The sequence below is a fragment of the Acipenser ruthenus genome, unplaced genomic scaffold (assembly GCF_902713425.1).
Source record: "Acipenser ruthenus unplaced genomic scaffold, fAciRut3.2 maternal haplotype, whole genome shotgun sequence".
Lineage (NCBI taxonomy): Eukaryota > Metazoa > Chordata > Actinopteri > Acipenseriformes > Acipenseridae > Acipenser > Acipenser ruthenus.
In genome coordinates this window covers 32,501-40,000 of record NW_026708512.1, presented here as the reverse complement: position 1 = coordinate 40,000, position 7,500 = coordinate 32,501, and the positions used below count along the sequence as shown (strand labels likewise).

Sequence of the window (7,500 nt, the reverse complement as noted above, 5' to 3'; positions counted from 1 at the left end):
AGCAGACGCCCTTATCCAGGGCGACTTACAATCGTAAGCAAATACATTTCAAGTGTTACAATACAAGTAATACAATAAGAGCAAGAAATACAATAACTTTTGTTCAAGCAAAGTACAAGTGTGACAAACCACAATTCAATAATACAGCAGATAATAGTGATAGTGACATCAGGGTATGATTAAATAGTGATAGTTACATCAGGATGTGATTAAATACAAAGTACTACAGGTTAAACACTTGGCAGATTACAGGCAGCAGTGTGGAGTAGTGGTTAGGGCTCTGGACTCTTGACCGGAGGGTCGTGGGTTCAATCCCAGGTGGGGGACACTGCTGTTGTACTCTTGAGCAAGGTACTTTACCTAGATTGCTCCAGTAAAAACCCAACTGTATAAATGGGTAATTGTATGTAAAAATAATGTGATATCTTGTAACAATTGTAAGTCGCCCTGGATAAGGGCGTCTGCTAAGAAATAAATAATAATAATAATAATACAGTATTCTGAAGTACAGGATTAAATGCAGTAAAATAGGGGGCAGATAAGAGCAAAATAAAGCACATTTACATGAAGGGTGATAGTGTCCCAGGATACAAACAGAGGAGTTCTACGGGTGCTGTTTGAAGAGGTGAGTCTTAAGGAGGCGCCGGAATGTGGTCAGGGACTGGGCAGTCCTGACAGTAAATGATCTGCTAACGAAACCGTCTCCCGTCCAGTTTAATAAGACGGCTCGCTGTGCGGGATAAACCGAGGTGAGTCTGAGCAGAGAGCAACGCACCTTGTAAACATGGTTATTTGTGTGGATAGATCGATAGATCGATAGATAGATAGATAGATAGATAGATAGATAGATAGATAGATAGATAGATAGATAGATAGAGAGAGAGATAGATAGATACAGACACAGACAGATAAAACATGTTATCTGTATGATTCAGTGAGACACACGCATCCACGATATTTAGAAGTCACATCCTAGCCCTGTAGTTAATGTATGTGATGTATTACGCCTCTAGTTCATGTACTTGCTTTGCTTGTTACTGTTTGTATTTCATGCACGATGCCAGGCTGTATCTGCATCGTGCAGCTGAGTCTTTTGCTATTAAAAAAAAATATCGTTTAATACTTTTAAAAAATATTCAAAAAAACATCCAAATGCAAAAACCGCCACAAAACTACAGCCCAAAAAAATTAGGCACCCGCCATAAGCAGCCTTTTTTTTTTTTCACGCACAATACATAAAAAATAGAAGCCCAATTGAGCGTGAATCCACCCCAGTCTGGCTGCGTGGCGTGGCGTGGCGTGGCGTGGCGCGCGCTGCCTTCTTCCTCGCGCACGCGCCCACGTGTCAACGTGGCGCTCTCCCCCCTTCCATCAAGAACCGGGGGGGGTGGGGGGTGGGGGGAGCAGTAAGCAATCAGAAAGCCTCTCTCCGCTCAGAGCCCGCCTTTCGGGAAGCGGAGAGGGATTCGATTGGCTGCGCGGCTGCACCCGGTCCCGCCCCCCCACACCACACGCCACGCCCACCGCATACCTCGGATTTAAAGGGGCAGGTCGGAATTTCCTTTTTTTTAAAAAAAGAATAGTTTCAGCCTCCAGTAAATTAGCTGCCAACGAAACCGTCTCCCGTCCTGTTTAATAAGACGGCTCGCCGTGCGGGATAAACCGAGGTGAGTCTGAGCAGAGAGCAACGCACCTTGAAAACATGGTTATTTGTTATAGATAGATAGATAGATAGACAGACAGACAGGCAGACAGACAGACAGACAGATAGATAGATAGATAGATAGATAGATAGATAGACAGACAGACAGGCAGACAGACAGACAGACAGACAGACAGACAGACAGACAGGCAGACAGACAGACAGACAGACAGACAGACAGACAGACAGATAGATAGATAGATAGATAGATAGATCGATAGACAGACAGACAGGCAGACAGACAGACAGACAGATAGATAGATAGATAGATAGATAGATAGATAGACAGACAGACAGGCAGACAGACAGACAGACAGACAGACAGACAGACAGATAGATAGATAGATAGATAGATAGATAGATAGATAGATAGATAGATACTTTACTTTTTAAATAACATTTATTTACAACAGAGTATAAACTTTTACATTACAATAAATTCTACAAAAAATTCATATATTTAGAACAAGTTCATCAGACTCTTCATCCACCTCACAGAGCACTCCATTAAAACACCATATAATTTCAAATTTTAATAAATCGTGCATCATTTTATAAAAATTAAATTCAACACCTATACGTTCCCTTACTAGCTTTCGAAACACTTTAACCAAGTCTTGACTGTTTTTATCAATTTCACTGCTCCTACTTTTTAAAATGGCCAATTTAGCTTGACCTAACATAAAATTAGCCAACTGAAACACAAACTTTTTACTCTTTGCATATGTGACCCCAAAAATAAAAACCGTCTTCGTGAACTCCAAACCCAGCTTTAAAAAGAGGTTGTTTAAAAAAACAAACAATGGATCCAATCTTTGACATTCCATGTAGCAGTGAAAAACAGTCTCTCTTTTGCTGCAGAAAGGGCACTTGTCATTCACCTCCGGATTTAGTATTGTTATAAAAGCATTAACAGCCAGAATGGTATGCAAGAGTCTCCATTGTAAGTCACCAGATCTTTTACCAAGGGGAGGTTGGTATAAAGCTCTCCAGGCTGGCTTGTCCTCCTCTCCAGCTCCCAGCCGCTCTCTCCAATGCGTGTCCGGTAGAACTTTAAGCACATCTTGGAACTTTACTTTCACACACATTTGATATGCTTTTTTCCCCTCCAATAGGGAAAAGTGGCATCTACACAAGTCCTTCGTTTTTAAAATCTTGCCACTCTCTTCCTCAAAATTACTAATAGCAGGAGAGATTAGCAAGGAAGGAAACGGAGCCTGCTGAGGGATTCGATGCTCACTAAAAACACTCTCCAGTGCCTCTCGCCACTCTGGGAGCAGAGCTTCATTCAGCTGTGACAGGTAAACGCCTGCCACACGTACAGACCGCATGGCCAGAGCATTGGCTAAACATTCTGGGTCCTTCCAAGCACATTTTTCTGTGTCTATTAGATCATAGATCCTCACAAGTTTAGCCCTAATAAGGGAATCATTAACCGATTTGAAACTATAAATGAAACTAAATTGTGGATTTAACACCAAAGGCTGTTGTAGAACCCAAAAGGGGTCTAAAGAAAACTCATACTCGGCCTTTAGTGCACCCCAAGCCCTCAGCATGCTCCTGTAAAACAGAGGAAGACACGACAAATTAATTTGACCAACATCCATAAATAGCAAATTAAAATCAAAACCAAACCCCCCAACCTGACGAAAGAAAGACAACGCCAGTCCTCTCCAAGGCAACTCTACCGGTGAATAAAACAATTTTTGCAACGTTTGCAGTCTGAAAGCAGCTGTCCTGCACTCAATATTAATGAATCCTTGCCCACCCTCATCCAATGGCAAATGCAACACACACTGCCTCAACCAGCAATATCCATTCCAAAAAAACTCCAAAAGCAGGGATTGGATCTGTTTCAACAACATTTTTGGAGGCTCCACACAAATTAACTTATGCCAAAGACTGGAGGCGACTAAATTATTTACCACTAAAACTCTTCCTCTAAAAGACATTTGAGGAAGCAGCCACCTCCACCTCTGCAAACGTCCTTTTATATTTTCCAAAACCCCTTCCCAATTTTGCCTTTCCATTTTCTCATTGCCCATAAAAATTCCCAAATACTTGAAACCTTCTCGGGTCCACTGCAGTCCATCAGGCAATACCAATGACTTGCATCTTTTTTCTTCCCCAACCTGCACAGCACTGCTCTTACTCCAATTTACTCGTGCAGACGAAACCTTTTCAAAGATTTTCTGGGTCTCAACTAGCACTTTTATGTCTTCTTGACTACTTATAAACAACATAATATCGTCAGCATAAGCTGACAGCTTAATTGACTGATTGCAGTTTGGAATATCTAAGCCTGTCAAAACACTTCTTAACCTACTCAAGAAAGGTTCAATTGATAGTGCGTATAACATACCAGATAGTGGGCATCCTTGTCTAATTCCTCTCTGAATTTTAAAAGGTGCAGTAAGTCCTCCGTTTATTTTAATCAAACTGAAAACGTTACAATAGAGCGATCTTATTTTACTAATGAAATTAGAGTTAAGACCAAAAGCAGCGAGGACCTTCCATAAATACTGGTGGTCGACTCTATCAAAAGCCTTTTCCTGATCTAACAAAAAAAGACCAGTACTAAAGCCAAACAATTTTGAGGCTGCCAATATGTCCCTGACCAAAAAGATATTATCAAAAATGGATCTATTTGGGATGCAATAAGTTTGATCAGGGTGCACCACAGTCTCGATCACTGTACTCAGTCTGTTGACTAGAGCTCTAGAAAGAATTTTATATTCGGAGCACAACAGTGACACAGGTCTCCAATTTTTTATGTCGCAAAGATCACCTTTCTTTGGAAGGAGCGTGATAACTGCTCTCCTGCAGCTTAGCGGCAGCTCTCCTTGCTCAAAACTCTCTTCAAAAACTTGAGCAAGATCATATTTCAACAGTTGCCAAAAACTTTTATAAAACTCCACGGGCAAGCCATCAATGCCAGGAGCTTTGCCCTGATTCAGCCCTTGCAGAGCAACAGTAAGTTCTTCGATAGACAGGGCACTCCCCAGCCCTTCATTAGCCTCCTCAGGCAAACACGTCATGCCCTGCAGGAAACCCTGCACCTCCTCAGGCTCAGCCCCAGCCTCCGCTGCAAATAAACCTGAGTAGAACTGGACAGCGTGCCTCCTGATCTCCTCCGGGTCTCTCAGCTCCACTCCGTCCGGCCTCCTTAGACAATGAATTGCCTTCCTTTGGCTACTTTTTTTCTCCAAACTGAAAAAAAACTGAGTAGGTGCGTCCATCTTCGTCAGCCCCTGCACCCTAGATCTCACCAGTGCTCCTTTCACTTTTACATCCAAAAGATTTGCAATTAATTTCTTTTTGTACTTTAATTTTTCAATTAGATTATCATTTTGCTTGGAGTCTAGAGCTCTCTGGAGCTCTAAGACATCCCGCTCCAGCTCCTGCAGAGACTCATTTACCCTCTTTGTAACGTTTTCATTGTACTGTTGACAGAATGTTTTTATTTGAACTTTACCTACGTCCCACCATTGTCTAAGATTTGAAAAGGAACCTTTATCATCCCTCCATGTTTTCCAAAAGAAATTAAAACATTTGATAAAATGCAAATCATTTAACAAACTAGTGTTGAATTTCCAATAGGAACGACTGCGTTTAACATTAGGCAATAAAACAGAAAGGAATACAAGGTTGTGATCAGAAAAGGTAGAAGGAGAGATGCTACATTGTTTTATCAGATTAAAATGCTCTTTGAAAACATAAATCCGATCTAATCTCGCCATTGAGATGTGACTCTTACTGTACTTAACCCAAGTATATTGTCTTTTATTTGGATGCACACTTTTCCACACATCAATTAAATCAATCTTTTTTAATATAACTGATAATTCTCTTGCAGACTTAAGGTGTGGCTCAGGATGATTTCTGTCCATTTTACAATGAGCAGTACAATTAAAGTCCCCTGCTAAAAACAAAACCTCATCAGACGTGCATTCTACTAAAACCTCGTCCAGAATTTTGAAAAATTCCAACCTCTCTTTTCCATCATTGGGGGCATAAATATTAATAAATACAAAGGATTGTCCTTCTACTACAGCTTCTATTTTAAGCATCCGACCTTTTACCAGTTCAGTAAAGTCCACAGACTCAGGTTTAAAATGTTCCTTAAACAAAACTGCCACCCCAGCACTCACATTAGATCCATGACTAAAGAACATTTGCCCTTTCCATTCCTTTTCCCACTCTGACTGGGTTTTGAAATCACAATGAGTTTCTTGTAAGAAAATGACATCCAGTTTTTTCTGGTTCAAATATTCAAAAACAGAAGCCCTCTTAAAACTGTCTCTACAACCATTTATGTTAATAGTCCCTAACAGAAAAGTCATCATTGGGATAGAAAAAAAAACTAACAATATTTGAAAAAAAACCACGGAGTTTACCATTTTTATTTTTGATTAAGTTTACCACGAACTCTAATCAAACAATTCTTTAAACACCAGCGTTCTTGATCTGTAAAATTTGACCCAGAGGACTTCTTTACCAGATAAGCCGCTGAGTTCACAAACAAACTTAAATCAGGAAAAAAATCCTCCACATCAACTTTTCTCCTTCCCTTTGTCAACAGTAAAAACTCTCTTATGTCTTGCTCACCATACCCGCTCTTTAACAAAATGGATTCAGAGCATTGAGAGGAGTCGGTTAACACAGCCTCCTCCTCCTCCTCTCTCTCTGACTCTGAATTACTTTCATGTATGGTGCTGGCAACCAAAACACTCCAGGGCTTTTGCCCCTCCTTTTTAGGAGGTTGTTCTTTTCCCCTTGTTTCTACTTCCTCTATATTTTTCCTTTTTAATAATTTTTTCCTCTTTTTTCCTGGAGTCTTAAATCCAACATTATCATTCATATTCTCACTCATTTCCATTGCCAAACTGCTTACTTCAGAAACTTTCTCCGATGCACTCTCCCCTAGACGCTCGGTTTTATTTCCACCCGCACCCTGATTGTCCTCTCTTACTTCTCCAGTCTCTGCTTCTCTCATACTATCCGTATCATTAACAGTACCACCTTCAATCTGTTGTTTTTCGTTACCATCACTACTGGTATTCTTAATTTCCTTCTCGCCAGTTTTACCCTCTGTTCCGCTCACCTCCACACCAACACTCGTCCCAGCCACCTCTCCATCATTTTCAGCGCTCACATTCCCTCTCTCTATACCCCCACTCTCTGTTTCAACATCAACGTTACTCGGCTCCGTGGATTTCAAGTTCACCGCTACTTTCTCGCTCACCTCTCCCCCTTCTCTCTCCTCTCTATCTTTTGTTTTCGGGCAATTTTTAACTAAATGTCCATCCGCCCCACAATTGAAACATTTCATCGTTTCTGAAGTAGCAAAAATCACGTAGTCACAGCCATCCACTTTAAACTTTAAAACAATGTTAAGTTCCTCACTCCCTTTATTCAGAACCATAAACAACTGTCTCCTGAAGGAGACCACATGTTGTAATAATGGAGATTTACAGCCCAACGGGATTCTTTTTGGGGCTGAAACAATTTGCCCATGTCGAGACAATTCATTTATAATTAATGCATTTTTAAGGAAAGGTGGAACGTTTGATATGATTATTTTCCTCGCTGGTGTCACTAATGGCGTCACTGCAACCAGAGAATCATTCAAAACAATTCCATTTTCTACTACTTTATTCACTAGATCAGTTTGACTTAAAAACGCCACGACTGATCCATTCATTCTAGATGCAGACTTTATATTGTCATAACCGACTACTTTCCCAATCGCTAACATGCACTTCTCTATAGGAACAAAACCTTCCGTAGCTATTTTA

General features: G+C 40.7%; 1 protein-coding gene across 4 annotated transcripts in view; it reads left to right on the top strand.

Annotated features, from left to right (window-relative positions):
* The window catches only part of rcn3 (reticulocalbin 3, EF-hand calcium binding domain), a 19,211-nt gene that overhangs the window by 1,041 nt on the left and 10,670 nt on the right, over window positions 1-7,500 (top strand). Inside the window, exon 1 of one of the 4 annotated variants that reach the window (XM_059021250.1) lies at window positions 665-749. The exons of 2 other annotated variants lie outside the window; for them this stretch is intronic. The gene's annotated coding sequence lies outside the window, so the exon portion shown is untranslated. Of the gene's footprint in view, window positions 1-664; window positions 750-1,532; window positions 1,668-7,500 lie in introns of those variants that run through there. One more of the 4 variants, XM_059021248.1, reaches the window with a different exon arrangement.